Raw genomic sequence first — 17,154 nt, forward strand, 5'->3', positions numbered from 1 at the left:
TTTTAATTCCTACGAGTCCCCGTGGAGCCCTTCAGACCGCGTTAGCTCAGTCTGGGTGACAGCCTGCGGGGACCCAAGCACACGCTGCTGTAGGTTGTTCGGCATTTTTCCATGCTGTGTTTTCCTTTGAGCTGGTGTTGACTCATCAGAGCTGCAGCCACCCCAGGGGCTGTGTCTGCGGTGTCCCATCCCAGGTGCCTCCACCCCGGGCAAAGCACGGAGCCCCAGCCGGCCTGCTACAGCCACAGACCATGGTGTGCCATTTCATGATCTCCCCCTCTAAAAAAATCTGACTTCAGTATAGCCCCAGACATATAGTTTAACAAAAATAATCTTTGCCTCCTTCAGCTCTGCATTCCCATGAAAATGCGGTTGATAATGAGGACTGTTAGGCCAGAAGATGCCAAAAGCAGCACAATGCAAATAGTAAGAAATGAAAGCTTTGCAGCCAGAGGTCCTATCTTGCCTTAAACCTATGCACACTACTAGAAAAATGGACAAAATTTTGGGTTTAGACTTTCTGAATGGACTTTGAATCTCAAAGCTCTCCGTATATTCCTTTGCATCAACCGGCCTAATGAAGGAAACAGGCTCTCCCTCTAAAGCATATGGCACAGAAAAGGTGTCCTTAATAAATTAAAGCCATTCTCAGTTGCCTGAAAAAATCACATTTTGGCACCAAAATGCTGATACCTTTGGGTAGATGTGCAGGGCTGTAAGAGGGGCTGGGAGGGGAGCCCTGTTTGCTTTGCACACTGACAGAGCTGTGGGTGCGGGGAGTTTCCTCCCTGCGCTGTTGATTGTGTGGGTGTCTCATGTAACGACAGGGGAGAGAAAAACATTTCTTTAAACAAATGAAAATAGGATCGAAAACCATAAAACAAACAGCAGGGAGATTTGGGGACAGATGTACTAACAAATCAGCAACAGCTGTGAAAATTACTTGGATACATTTTTTGAACCTGATTAAAAAAATAATAATCAAGATGAGAGTTCATTTCCTTTTCAAATACCACAGATATCAATACCTATGTCTAACACCCATCAGTGGGGCATAATTTTCTCCAGGACCACATCAGGGTGCTTTCGTGGATCTTTCCTCTACACGTGGAGGGATGGGGACATCAAGCCTGATGGTGCACAGGGTTTTCTGGGAGTGCCCCTGCCCCAGCACCTGGTGCCCCAGAGACGCCAAGCACCATGAGCCATATGGGCAGGTGGGCCTGGCATAAACCATCCTCATGCTTGTAGGAATTTTTTTCTGCAGAAGAGGAGCCAGCTGTGTTAACATGGGGTTTCTTGACATTGCCAGTTCTTTCTGCCTATCCCTAAGTAGAAAATACTGGTTAGCTTTTGCCGGGGAAAAAACAAAACACAGCAGAGCAAATGTTGATGTGTAATCTTCAGCTAGAAGGGAGACACATTGCAACCCTTAGGACTGCAGAGCCCTTTCTATATCATGTCTTCAATGCGCCTGCGTTTTCTTTCACTATTTCTAAAAAATAAAACTATGCATTTGCTAGGATTACTTGAGATTGTGCATGAGTTTAAAAACAAAAATATATTTTCTTGTTTCTAGCAAAAAATAGGATTGAATTATTGATTATAATGTTGGAAACACAGCGAACAAAAGAAAAGATACCTTGGGATGTATGCGCTACCCATGCCTAGTTGTAGCTGGTGCTAACTCTCTGTGAGACATATCTTTGCTGCCAACACTTTGCTGTCAGAGGAACTTCCCATAATTTCAAAGAAAAGCCAAGTGCACTACATTCAACCAAAACTCAAAAAAGGTGCTAAATAAATCTCCTCTTTCCCAGTTAATTAGTGGGACTGCAGTACAAGCTCTAACAGTCACCTCAGTGTCTGTGGAGCCCCTCACCAGGGAGGGCTTCCCTGCTGTGCACAGCCCTGTGTTTGCCCTTTCTCTGAGGATGCTAAGTCAACTGCAGCAGGAACTGCAGCACTCGGTGGGCAGTGTATTGTATGTTCCTTCTTCTGGCTTCTTTGGCTAGCTACCATCTCTCAGAGACAGCACGTGATGCAGTAACACATGCTATCATTTACAGGAAAACATTCCAGACTTGGCAGGTCTGAGGACTGAGGGCAGATTTTTTGCCCAGAGAAGCCTCCCTGAAAAATCTGCTAAAGTGAGAAGGTGTTTCCAGAGCAGAGGGTTGCAAGTGGGACTGACACTAGTGGTGGTGATAGTGCCATTATATAGAGCTCAGCAGTCTGAGATGAGTGGTTAGCCTCTGAGATGGAGTTTCTAGGATCTGGACTTAGGCAAAACAGGTCTTGGGTGCACTGCTGGCCCTAGGAGCTGCTGCCTTGCCTGTGCCTGAAGCACATCAGCTAAAAGAGAAGGTGAAAGGTGAAATCAGGTTAGTACTGAAGGTGCAGGAGATGCTTTTACCTACACGCTAAGCACATTCCTACTGCAATTTGGCCCTTTTATTTATATATATATATATATATATATTTTAGAATGTGAGATTGTGTTAAACGTTTTATTAGCATTTTTCTGTTTTTCAAAAAGATACAAGAAATCCCACTTTCACCTATTAACTAAATATAATAATGGTAATGTGTTTTTAAGTAACTGCTGCTCTCTGAATCATACTGCCTTCCTCTTGCTACAAGAGCCTTGTGTCTGTGCTTGCTTTCAGCTCAAATACTATTCTCTGAAAAAGCAGAAGATTTTGTTGGAGCTCTGAATTTAGTTTTTATTCACTCCCGATCACCATTGGCAGGGAAGCACACAGTCTATAAAGAAAAGCAAAGTGTGTATTTTTACCTTGCCGTGGCTGTCTGCTCTTCACCAGTACACTAGAAGACAAAGTGGTTTAGCATCACTGCTTTAGCATCACTTAGCATCATTTAGACCCCTGGTTTTGAAACGATGTATTCAAGGCACCTGCCCCTATACACACATCTACATACGAGTCCAAATCCACCCTGTAGAAGGTTAGTACACCTTATACAGGGATCATTTCAGCAATAGCTGACACTTGATATTCTTTATACTTAGCAACACATGGAAATCAAACAAACACACAAACAAATAAACACACAACCCCCCTCCCTCAACTGTTTATTTCACAGGTTTCTTTTTCAGTTTAAAACCAAGAAGGGTAATGTGATCTCCTGCCACTCAAACACCCTGAATTCTCTCCTAGATCCTGCAGATTCAAGGAGCCACATGATTCAGCTGCACTAAAACATTTGGATTTTTGGAATAAAAGTGTTGGGGAAAAAAGGCTTATTAAAGCTAGCAAAGGGGAAACTAGGGGGGACATGATAGCAAGCTATAGCTATTTAAAGGGTAGCTATGTTAAAAAGATGACAGAGACAGACTCTTCTCAGCAGTGCCATACTGGCCAAACATGGGGCAACAGCCACAGGAGGTTCAGGTTGGATATTAGGAAAACGTTTTTCTGTAGACAGGTAGTGCAATTTGGGAATATGTTGCTCAGGGATGTTGTGGAGTTGCCATCGTTGGAGGTTTTCAAGACTTTGCAAGGCAAAGCCATGTCTGGGCTGAGCTGGTGTTCATGACAGCCCTGCTTGGTGGAGGCAGCTGGAGCAGCTGTCCTCCACAGGTCTCTTTCAGCCAGTGTTTTGGTGAGTCTGTGAAGCTGCTTAGTGACACAAGCAGAAATGTAAAGGTATTAAAGATGCCTTCAAAATACTGATGGCAGGAAAGTGATTAGGTGAGGCATGGCCAGACATTAGGCAAAAAACACTCCATGCATCAGAAGCAGGTTAAAAAGACAGCAAGCAACTCAATGGTGCATTGATTTATTGAGGAGATTTACCATAGAAAGTACTACAGGTTTTGGCTTAAGAAAACTTTTCTTCTTCACACATACACTGTAAATACGTAACTACCTACACAGAGCTGAAAGTGTTCTTTTAAAATAATATTTACAAATTTTGCAAAACAAAACTGAGGATTGTTGGCAAATGTATTAAATTCTTTGTAGCAGAATAACTGGTATGTTCTGAAAAAAATGCTGTTTTTCATTTCCAAAAATATAGTTCCTTCTTATCCCCAAGTTTATTCCAGTCTCTCTGAAACTAATGAGCTTCACAGGACAAGAATGAAAAGCTGCATTTGCAATTGCCCACAGTAAACTGAGGAAGAGCTAAAATAGACTGTTTAATAAAACTCGAGTGATTCAGTTTAAGAAATAAGATTCCTCATAATAAATACAAATTTCAGAACAGTGGCTATAATTTACAATATATTAATTTGTTTACTATTGTGCTTTGTGGCAATGTGCTTATCACATTCTGTATAGCACAGGACATTTATTTGTGACATTACTGCATCTCGCTATTGTAATGATTCCTGCCAATGCAGAGTGTAAACATTTATTATTATCCAATATTTTTAAGCAGAAGGTAAAGACAGAGAGGTTCAGATTCATAACACCTAGCAAAAGGCACTTCCCTGCCATGGCTGACCAAGGAGACAATTTGCCTTGGGGTCTGTATAACTGCAGTAGAGGGAGACAGGAGCCCACCTGGAGTGGGCTTACCGTCACCAGCCAGCTTCTTTGATACACTTTAGTAGGTGCTTGAAGGTTGATGGTGTGCGTCTGGTCTTTGGGAAGGGTATAGATATTATTTATACTATTTAAAAGAGAGATTAACCATGCAAAAAAGGAAAAAAAAAAAAAGACTTCTTTCTATTTGAATGATATCAGGAACGGACAAAACCATCCTCTCTACATTTTTGCCCCAGATCTTCTTGCTGTTCCACACCCTCACAGAAAAAAGATTACTTTAGTGGTGTCAATCCCCCCTCTAATATTTTTGGAACACATTTGGGAACATATTGCACTGTCAGGACAATTATTTCTGGCTTCAAGCCTGTTTGAGTGTAGACAGGGGCTACCTGGAGATTTTCGCTGCAAGCCTGTGTCTCTTGTTTGCTCTGGAAGTGCCCACGTGTGCTAGAAAGAACATATTGTCCATGCTCTACATGGAAAGAAACAGCAAACAAAGCTGCAGGGCAGAGGAATGATGAATTCACTAGATAGTGAATAACCACTGCTGGATAATATGCAGGATAATACCACAATTTTATATGCTTTTAAAATAAAATAGCTCACAGAGAAATTTTGAAGTGCTAGTTCAGTTTAGCCTATCCTCTTGCCATACAGGTATATATAAAAAGTGCTTACATCCTGATCAATTTGAGCTACATATTGCAATTTGTCTTTGCACTGTGGCATTTGCTAAATGCAGAGAACTGCTTTTTTAAGGTGACTAAGAGAATGCCAGTGCTTTCCCATAGCTGCTGCCACATTCTGCCCCAGTGTGAGCGAGTGACTGCAGGCACTCAAATGTGCCATCAGACTGATAAATATGACTTGAATGAGTGGTGCTGAGGCTCAGGCCCTAGAAGCATCCAGAGATGAGTTCAGGAGCTCTGCTTCTTTTAGAATCTGGAAAATGTGCAGGTCTAGATCCAGATGTGCCAGGTGAAAAGGAGCTAAACCTAGTTTGATATTTTGGTATCTATGCTCATTTGAGGTGGCTAATTTTTGCAGCAAATTCAATGACCTCTGGATCCTGAGATACTCATTAGAAGCAGCCCAGCTCAGACATGACCTGCTGGAGTATTTCATCCAGCTGGTCCCCAATCTCTGCTGACATATCTTGTGGAGGCCCTTCAGATCTGAGCACTTGTGAGCTAGTCCGCTGCCTGCCACTGCTTCCCTGGAGCCCAATAGGGCCTGTGCCATTGCATGAGCAGATGTCTGCAACAACCATGGTACCATGAGCTAAATACACTTGCAGTCACACAGGACTGTGGAGAGCTCATCATTCATCATTTAATAGTGAACACATACATGCAGTTTTGCTCAAGCCTACTACTCCAGAAAAGCCTATATTTATTTGGCAGTGCACCAATGCCACCGTATGTGTCAGTGTGGTGTGCCACCACTACTCCTCACCTCAGGGCCACACCCTGAAGGGCTGAAAGAGCACTCATGAAGCCAGCTGGTTTGTATTAGCTAGAGTGCAGCAGGTCAAGGGAAAGGAAGAGATTATTCCCCTCTGGAGCTTTTTGTAGCTCCCATGGTGAAGGAAAAGAAGCAGGTAAGGGGACAGGGCACAGCTTTTATCAGACCAGTGACTTAACTGGAAAAACTGGGCAAGCCCTTCCCAACAAGCATTTGTCAAGTCTATCTTTGAACATGTTTGTGTTAACCATGATTTAGCTGTTTGTATTTCGATCATTGTTACATTAGTAGTCAACAAGCTTTAATAAAACATATGAAAAAAACCAAACAAACACTGACAACTTACTTTCACCAGTCATCTTTAGGATCCCATGACTACATTTCTGTTTATAAAAATAACAACATGTTCATATAAACTAGATGAGATTAAAATCAGTCCATGAAAACAATCAGAATTCCCTTTCATTAGCAGACTCTGTGGGAGAACAGTACTGTTATTTGTACTGTCTGAGCAGTGTGTAATACTTTGCAGCACTTAATAACATTACTTAGACCCTGGGAGCAGAGTCAGCTCTTTAGAGGAAATCGGGATGAGGTACCACTCTTAAAAAGGTTTTACATTTACATGAGGGGAAAAACGTGTTCAGAGACCTGTGAGTGCTGACAGCTTACAGGGATTTCCCTCTTATTAAAATGAGTAAGAAAGAGGTGAAACTGATACATTACTTGTCCAACAGAGCAAAAGAACATTTTTCTCTTCTGGCAATGAGAGGAGATGTCATGTCCTGCTCTCCCCAGTCTCTATGGGAAGGGTACCCTACAGTTAGGTCAGGACATAAAACTGAATTCCTCATTCTGCTGCAGACTTTTCCTGCCTTCTTGAACACACCTCTAGGAGAGCTTAGGCAGTCAGAGCTTAGGAGAGCAGGATGGCAGTCAGAGCCCCCACTGGTGTGTTGGGCAGTGGTGCTGTCCTTGGGGAGGTCCCTGAGGTGTGCAGAGCCCTCAATGGCATGACCACCACCCAGGCAGGGCTGGGCGGCTCAGGACCTGGGCAAATCAGGCTTCTCAAAGTCAAAGGTTCTTCACTGTTTTGTCTGCCCAGTTCAGATACACCATGCATGCACATACTGGTGTGGGCTGGACTGGTTTTGAGCATGGGCAGCGTCAGTGCACGTCTGCCCATAACACACCTCAGAGGCAAACTTTCAGCAGCTCAGAATAAGATGTCTCAATATCCTTCATGGATTTAATACACCCTCTGTTCCCCAGTCTTCCACCTGCAAAACAAGTGCTTTACTACATACCTATTTCACTTGGACATCATAGAGATAAGTATGTTCAAGGCTAAGCAGCAAAGGATCGTGCCAGTCCTCAAGGGAAATTGGCTGCCACTTATCCTCTTCTGTTTAATGAATGAAGGATAGAGTAAAGACATGAAAATGGCAAAGTATAAAAAGCGTTAAAAAGATCAAAAGCATACTCTATGTGAAACCTTTTTTTTTTTTTTTTCTGTTGAAACTTCATATCTAGAAAGCTTTGTCTCTGTCAGTTCCACATACTTCTCTTGATAGTGTTCCTTACCCCATGGTAGTGACTTTTTGTAATGCTTTATTAGTTTATAAAATAAAATAAAATAAAATCACCAGATGACTTACAACAATGATTCATGTTATTGTTATTGCTCATTATTATCATTTGTCATATGAGACAATGCCCGGCTGTGCATTTTTCCTCTTTTAAAAGAGAAATCTGGCCCAGCTCTGAAGGCCTCAAATTGTGTTTATTATACTAGCTGGAACATGTTTATTACATTGTCATGTTTCTATATCCCTCCTGCTACCTTGTGAAGAAGATACTTTTGCTCTGACTAAACTGTGAAAACTCTGCAAGGTTTTGCCCTCTCTGATCAAGCAATCGATCCACTGAGTTCAACAGCCTCCTGTGATGGTAGCCCGTACCTGACCCAGCAGATTGTCCCCTGCCTCTCAGTACTGCACCTAATCCTGAGAGGCACTCCATGGGGAAGTCTTCTTCCAGACTTCCAGACTTCCAGTCCTAATTAATGAGATTTTAAGCTCAGTTTTAAGCTCTACTCTTTCCTAAAAAAAGTGAGTTAGAAATGCTCATGTATTGCTTGCCTGTATGGTTGTTGGCATAATGGCATTTGATCAAGGGGAGAAGCGGCAGGAGACATATGTAATAGCTAAAAATAACAATGATAAAGCAGCAGTAATGAGAACCTTACTTTCATATTGCAGCTGCAGTGAATTTGTGCAGAACCTTGGCTGAGAGGCTTTCCAGGCACTTAGCTGAGCTTTTGGGCTCCTGAACCTCGCTGATTCCACAGCATGATGGCAGAAACGCTGCCTAGTGACTTCTGAACACAAACAGCAATCAAGGAAATTCACCTTATGGGAACTGCCTTGATTGTGGACCATATCTGAAAGTTTAACAAGCTCTGTCTTTTGGACCTGGTGCCTGGAGATGTGCATGTTCCCTCCTGAGTTCTGCGGCTTGGCCCGATGAATTTCACTGCCTTTCCCTACAAATCCTGTGCTGTCAGGATTGACAGTGGCTTGATAACCAGTGGGATGTTGCTAGAAGTGTACTACAGGTTCATTGTGGCATGAAAACCTCCCAAAAGGGTCTGCTTGGATTTGCGGCGATGTCAATATTTATTGTCACTGTCACAGACCCAGGAAGATTACACAGACGTGGTCAGGACACTGCATTTGTGGCTCATGTAGGGTTACATAAAGCACTCTCCCTCTGATTTTGAATTTAAGCACCAGAACTAGTGCCAGTGAGCTGGGTTTTTCAATCACTCCAAACACTGTTGGGAAAGAAAGAGAACCGCTGACAGACATATCCTGTCTCCTGCTCCTTGCTCCACAGACCCCGGCTGGGTATGAACCCCAGAGGAGCCTTTCTCATGTCCCACAGCTCCCTTAAGTCAACATAGGCAAATGGTGATGCTAAAGGAGGCAGTGCCAACTTCCCACTGACCCAATCACTATTTTTACTCACCTTGCTTCCTCAGTGACTGCAAATAGTCATAAATACATATGGGAGGAAGAAAAAGAGGCTAGTTTTAACCCAGAGCATAGCCCTGTTCCCACTCACTATGTGGCTGCATGAACATGTGGCAGAAGAGGGAGATGCCAGGGGCAATAAGCAGGCAGAGGTGAGGACTGGAAGGTAAGCCAGGACTGCTTATTCCAGTTTAAACTGATTGTGGATCTTGCAGGTAACTTACAGTTCTTGTATTATGTTCCCTCAGGGTGGGTGTGTGAAAACGGGAGGCAGACTTCACTGGTCCATTACACCTCAATTAGGCAGACAGGATGAAACCAATTTTCTGTCTCCCAGAAAATGCCATCAGAAATGTTTAAGCTAGTCTAAACATAGACTAAAGTACCATTCACTTACAAAGTGTTTCACATTATCCATGATGACATCTAAAATCAAGTACCGATAATTTCAAGTGAAACATAACCTAGTCAAGTTGTTCTTTTAAATCAAAATTGGTCTCATCTTTTTCTTTTCTTTTTTTTTTTTAAATGAAAATTATTTGCCTCATAAAAAGTTTTTATGTTTCAGAAAATTTTATCGAGAATTATGTTTCTTAATAGTGAATCTTATAACAGCATTACTTAAAACAATTAAATCAATTAATTCAATAAAATTCTTCATCTGAACTGCAATATTTTGGCACTGTGACTGACTGAGTTTACTGCCTTTCCAATTAATGAAAGATTGGTTCCTTTGGCAATTACACTCTGATTAGTCCACAGCAAGAACATTTTCCATTACTCATCCCCCACTGCTATCAAAGGGCCTTTACTGCTGGCTGTTCATTCTGACTGTAATTCTAAATTAACAGGATTTATCACAATCCTTGTTCAGTAGAACTCTGAGAAAAATTGATTTTGAATTTTTTCAGTGCAAAACTTCATCGACACAGGCAAATCCAATGACTAACACTGTTAGCCATTGAAGGATCATCCCAGCCACTACCACCTCATGTTTTTAGCTTTATTTTAAAAATTGTGGTTGTGGATGCTCAGGGTCAAATAAGAGTTAAATAAGAGTTAATGTCAAATAGTGGGACAAAAATGTAATTGTTTATCACAAAATATTACAAAATAGCCTGAAGAATCTTTTCATAGCCCAAGTAATCAAGCTTCTGTCAAGGTGAGATAATTGTCAATCAAGCTTTCAATCAAACACAGCTGCTAAAAATCAGAGGCAAGGGAAGCCAGGCACTTCACTGCTGTTTGAGCACCTAGCTCAGAAACAGAGTATGTATGGAGTTTAGCAGTATCTGAGAACCTGTTGTAACTCCATACAGTTATAAAAGCACTCAGAAGAGATGTCTGTGTTGGGAAGTTTTTTCTTGCTGAAGTTGAAAACAAATGCATTCAGCATGCTAGTTAAAATGTTATTTAATGAGAAATTATTTTAGCCTATTAGTCTATCTCGTATTAAAGGAAAAAGAGGTTCTTGATTTCCAATAGGCAATTAGCATTTCTTTTAATCAAATCCTATTAGTAATTTTTTTTTTTTTTTTTTCTGGCTCAGCAGACCGAGTGAACATGCCAGACAAGACTTTGACCATACCACAATGAACTGTCACCATTCCTGCAAATACTCATGCTTCTTAATTTCATATTTGTCTATTGTTTATAATTTGGAATTACATAGACAAGTATTGCTAAATCAGAGATGTATTTATATTTTGCTTTTGTAAGCTGTCACCAGTAGTTCATGTGTTTTTTTTTCTTACGCTAAAATGTATTTAAAGTAAGTTTTGTCACCTACTGTTCTTGGCTGTTTTAAGTAGAGTTCGAATTAAAATCTAGAAACCAAGACTTCTCACAGGAAATTAACTTTCTACTTTTATGTGTAGCACATTCATACACCACTATTGTTTATTATACTGTTGTGTAATTTTGCACAAACATTGATTAGTCATTTCGTAAATCTGGAAAACACAATTCCCAGGTGATGACCATGACCCTAGAAAAAGTTTAGAGAAAACAACCTCATTACGAGACATACCTTGCAATAGATGTTTGTTTAACTGGAAATCCACAGGAGCAGCTGCCCAGTGCAACGGTACATATTTGCTTCTGAATCCTTTCTCAAAGGCACTATTTAAACATGTTGATGAACTGAACTGGATTTCTCCCCACCTCCATTCCAGCAAAACAAGGAGACTCAGAAGATAAAATTTGTTTTGATATTGCAAGTAGTGCTATGTGGTAAGTGAGAAATTTGCTTTCAATAACCCTATTTAAATAGGAATGTGAGAAGTTTCCATATTCCTGTACAGATGCAATGTCTCTGCGTACTGCTGCTCAGTCACATTTCTATTTGAAAATGAATTAACTTCTATTTCTAGAAGTGTTTGTGTATAGAGCTCCTACTTGTCCATATTTGGCTTGATATTAAAGATCTGGCTACTCTAGCTTCACCACTTCGGCAAGAAGGAAACAAGAATTTCTGTGTAGAGAATGTCAGTCCAGTTCAGGTTATACAACTTATTTCAGATCTTGTTCAGATTTATGTTAAACTGTAAATCACTGACACTGGTAACGAGGGTTTTATGATGTGTACAGCTGGACTAGCTATCATTTAATTTCAAGTGGCATGCTGAGAAGCAACTAGTGATAACGAGATTTTTTAGCTGCCCCTGTTCTGGGCTAAGTTCAGTGCTGTGACCTAGAGGGGAAAGTTTGTGTCTCCTGAGCCAGTCACGCTTTACAGTTCCTTTCTGGGCTCTGTTTTAGCCTTTCTTCTGCCAATGACTTCATGGGAATCCCTTCAGCCTGTCAACACCTGGCTTTCATTAGCTGGAGAAATTTCTCAAAGCGCTCCTTCTCACTTAGAGCTGCTTTCTGCAACAAGCATAGCTCCAAAGAAAGGAATTGGGAGTGACAATAAGCAGATCATCAATGGACCATGGCTGAGATGCTGTCACTCCTCCTTTCCTCCGCCCTTAGCCAAAGATGTAAATCATCAGATGGAGCTTGATCCAATGTCCTTTCTATTCCTATGGACAGCATTTATGCATGTTATCACCTTCACTCTTGCACGGAAAAAGATCTGAGCTAATTTAATGGTACAATAAGTGCCTCAAAAACAAAGTTTCTCAGAGTGGGAATGATGTTTTCCACAGTGAAGTAGAAACAACAAAAAAGCACAAAATGAATCATGTTGTAAAGATGTGTGAGAGTTCTGCCACAGCTATATCAAACAAAACTAAAAGTGTTCATCAGCCACTTATTCTTTCATTTGCTTTGTGTCTTTATCTGCACTGGTGTCTGTGGAGAGTAAACCATGAAGCAGAAAAACAGACTGAATCCAGAAATACTCATTCAGGCTAAACTCTTATTACTGGCAAGGGAAGGTCTATCTGAGTAACCTTATCTTAACTTTTTTTTTTTTTTTCCTGTAAAAGGGAAAAAATGCTAAAAAAACAATATTCCTGCTACATCCAGCAATTTTGCTCCTCTCAGTTTTTAATTAATCAGAACATTGCACACCAATCTGTTTTAAAGGCAAAGTGGTAAAACCCTGCCTCCTAACAGGACTTGTGCTGGGCTTGAGAGCCAAAGGTTTGTTTCTTTAATCTCTTTTTTTTTTTTTTTCCTTCACATTTAGTGTAATTTTCTGAGTTTTGTTAACTTACCATGTCTTTTTACCTTCTTTGCAATGCCTTTAACATATGAAATGTGGTGCTTAAATTTTTAAATCTAATTGTTGTATAAATTAAAGAAGAATCACAGAAAACAAGCTATATTAGGAATCAAAAGTGTTAATTAAGGTCATGAATTGCTAGAAAAACAGAAAGATAGTGTATTTTTTGATGCAGTTTTAAGAAAATGTCTTTTTTTTTTTTTTTAAATCAATAATTTGAAGCAAAATGGGCTATAGTAATGTATAGAGAAACCGTCCATGGTAGTTATAAAATCCAAATCATCCAATGAATAATCAAAGCAAGATGGTAGTCTTGACTACTAGTGTTTGCAAAACTCATCAATGGCAATGACTGACGTTATACTTTTATTTTTTTTTTAAAGTTTTAAGGATTTTTAGTTCTGATGATAGAAAAAGTGGGATAATTTTCTCCCTATTTCACAATGATTTTGTGATAATCAGTTAGTGCTTGCAGAATGCTTTGATTGGTTAAAATCCTGTATGAACACTCATCTTTTAATTAGTCATCTGACCTTAATGTAATATTCTTAAACATTCTTAATGTATTTCTTAATAATTTTTATATGGTCTATTGGCTGATATCTTTTACAAGGCTGTACCTACCATGATTTGAAAATGAAATTCAAAGTATTGACAAGGTGATGAATCTTCTCCTTCTCTGAACTTCACATACGCAGGTAATACTATTGATTTTTCTAATGTGATTAAAAGTCTCAGACTGTGGTTCTGCATTTTTGCTTTCTTGTGATAGTAGTTTACAATAACAGACTACAATCATGTCAAATTATTTACCAAGGTTATCTGTTGCATGATTTTCAAGATATAGAATCTGTGGCCCAATGGTGGCCTGTACACCTTTTGGTAAAGAGGTAATATATGAGGCTCAATTTCTGGATTTATCTGATAAATTTTCTGTCATAGGAATAGAAAAGGTAACAACAAGCCTTACAAACCACTACTGAAGTTCACTTAAGAAGTGCTAGATTTCTCGTAGAAGAAAAGCGATGAGAATTTATGGTTAACTTCAAAATGAACCGTTGTGGCTCAGAAAAGTGGCACATAAAGTAAATGGTATTACACTAGTATGACTTTAAGCATGGAACTAGATTATTTTTCCATCTCTTATAGGTTCGAGACATTATAATCCAAACCTTTGTCATCTCAGGGTTATACCTTCTGGTCAGTACTGTCTATGAGGAGACAGGGAATTGTCTACTGATTCAACATGTAGCCACTGACTTCCTAAGGGATGATACAAGTTGGAGCATATTGCCCTGATGCATCACACTGTTTTTTGCTTCTTTTTTCAAGACAGATCAAAGGCTTCTTTCTGGGATCTACTTACATGAAAAACTCATTCATGTCTTTATCATGAATTACAATCATGATATCATGAGATCTTAGAAGGATTTATTTGAACATTTTTGAATAAGCCTAAAAATAACGGGTATGGAAGTTATGAACACAGGATCTTCATGGAGAAAAAAGTAGATGAATAACAAGTGCTTCATGTTGATAATTTTTTTGAAAATTGGATAGGCTCCCATTTTTGTCATATTTTGTTTACAGATGTCTCCCATAAAACCTGTAGAATTCATTATGTTCTATTATTCCTTTATTTATAACTCTGGATAGTATTTTCTAAATTTTTAGTGTTGCAGATTTTGACCCTGAATGCTGTAAAGTTTGATACTGCCTTATATTTGGAAATAAGGCCTTACAACAGAAGGCTCGAAGTACATGATCTATTTCTCATCTTCTTGTGCTGTAATACTTGATATTGTGGACCTTGAGATCTGTCCTATTATAAGTTGCTGCAGAAACCAAACAACTATTTAGGCAGTAAAATCCGAGTCGTATCGCAGTTCAAAACAACCACACCCCCAAAACACTGTCAAAATTACTTCAAGGATCTCTGACTCCATTTTATCATCAATGGCCTTGATTTATGTTGGGTAAAAACCCATTTTCTACAGTTTATGATAAGGCAACATCTGAAATGCATCCCATGTTTCTGACTATGGGAGTAAATACTTAAAAAATATCCTTCCCTTCTTATTACCAGCTAATGATGTATATTTATGCTCTGTTTGAGTTTCTCCATCCAACCGTGTTCTTCATGACTTACAGGAAAGATGTGTTTGTTCAGCCTCACTGTTCAGCCAATTCAGTAATGAGTATACACTCTTACTGGCTGACATGAAGCACATTCAAGAAGAAACAGTTCCACTTTAACTTATAGTTTTCACAAGGTCAACATACAACCACATATACAAATCCCTATATAATTATCTCATCTCACAGGCAAGTTGGAAAAGGTTATTTTTTACTGTAAATTTTGACTTTTCCATCCAAATCCTTAATCCCTGCAATTTTGAGCAAAAATATGTGCATTTAAAAATACTTTTGTAGCAGTTTTTTTTTTTTTTTCTTCTCAGAAGTAGTATTTGGTATGAGGAATTTTGATTAATATAGACATTTCTTATTCTAGCTAAAAAGAAAAAAAACTCATAAAAGGATAACATTTAATCAGGTCAGCCTACAAATTTATACAAATGCATAATGCAAGAGTTATCCTGGAATACACGGGGGATCTCATAGAGAAATATCTTCTCAGAAAGTTACTTACTCTTTTTCAAAGTAAATGATTAGAAAAATAAACAGGTGGCAAAAAGATAAACGTGTTTGATTACTTCCAGCAAGGCACTGCTTTCTTATATGTTATCCTGGAGAATGACTTAAATAATTGCTCAAAAAGAATGCAGTGGGGTCTACAAGTTACATTTGTGATGCTGTTTAGTTAAATTGAGTCATTAAATACAAGAACTAAGGACCTGATTCTCCTTTACACAAAAGTCTCTTTATGCCACTCTGGCAGTACAGAAAGGCTGTAAAATAAGTAATGCAATTAATGCCTGACTGAATGCCTACTGGCACAGACTGGAACAGTGAAATAAAAATTAACCCCCCTTTTTTTCTAAGTATTTTTCTAAACGGAATGTTCTGTAAGTGTCATTAAAATCACTAGCTACAAAAGAATAGAAACAAACTCCCAGATTTTTTTTTTGACAGAGGATTTCAGAAACTAATTGAAGCTGAGAAAAAAATACACCAAAAGAGTGAAAAAAGATCTGTGGATTTCATTTAGGAACAGTTCTGTCTTTTGGACAAGTTGCAACATGAAAACAAGTATTTATGATAGAAATGCTGACATAACTTCACTAATAGCACCTCTAACAGAGATTGTTACAATGTGTATTTACTCAGTACAGCATTAAAAAAGAGATGTGAACTCACCATAGCAACCCCTGCATCACATTGCAGATATGCTGCTTCTAAGATACGGCAGACGTTTCTGAAGGAATATACACAAATATTAGGTAAACATCTATCAATTGCAAATTGGGTTTCAAAAATACTTTGCTAAACAGTATTATAAAAAGCAGTATAGCTTGATGCTATGTAAATTAATAAATTATGGCAGGACTTTGCTTTTTATTTTCTCACGATTGTTACCTCAAAATGTAATTTTAAGCAGCTCCCCAACTGTCTATGAGAAAAATAGTGGCAAGCACATTACTGAGCTCCTCCAAAATGTCACCATGAATCTTTACCCACCCAGCAGACTCATCTGTCCCTTTCAGGCCTTCTCTTTCTGCCATCCTGAGATCTTGCTAAAATACTGCTCTTCACCACAAGAGATCCAGAGGAATTATATGGATACAGTCAAGGCTGGAAGTAGGTTTTCTGCTGAGCTGTCATAGTCCATTTTTAAACATATGACTGTTTTGTCTTCATTATCACTCTACTCTTACTTTTCACTTTGAATTTTATCCACTAATATGTATTCATTTAACTTGTCTTTATTCAAATGGATTTCTATCCTTAGCATGAACAAAATGTCATTGTATTGACAACATTACTTTTTTTTTTTTCCCCTTAATTTTTTCATCCTTTTAGTGAGTCTCCTATGACTGATATAAGCATTTTCTGTGTTTAGTTTTGGCACTCCTCTTTTGGTGGCCTGATCCTTAAAGTTCCAGTATTATATCTTAATGAAAAGCTTTTAAGTTGCTACTGAGTTACCATTAACTTTAGCTTGACCAAAATCCTTGGCAGGTAGCCTGTTCATATACATCAACTTCAAATTGCTTCTGCAGTACCTAAAACAAGATCCTGATGATGTGCAGTGGGTTGCCATGCCTGCTGCAATCAAGATTTTGCTGTCAGATCTTCCTTGTACTCTATCCAACAATTCTTAACAGACTTTACTCCTGGAAGGTGAAGTAAGGGATCACACTTGCTTTGATCTTTTCTTGATATTAAGCAACTGTACTTTCTCTTCCTATATCTCACTTGCACAAAGGGAACACCTATTTTCTCCTGAGAAGACTGGTAAAGAATATAAACAGCACTCTGTTTTTTTTTTTTTTTTTCTGTCTTTGTTTGT

This window comes from Anser anser, assembly GCF_964211835.1.
Source record: "Anser anser genome assembly, chromosome: 1".
Lineage (NCBI taxonomy): Eukaryota > Metazoa > Chordata > Aves > Anseriformes > Anatidae > Anser > Anser anser.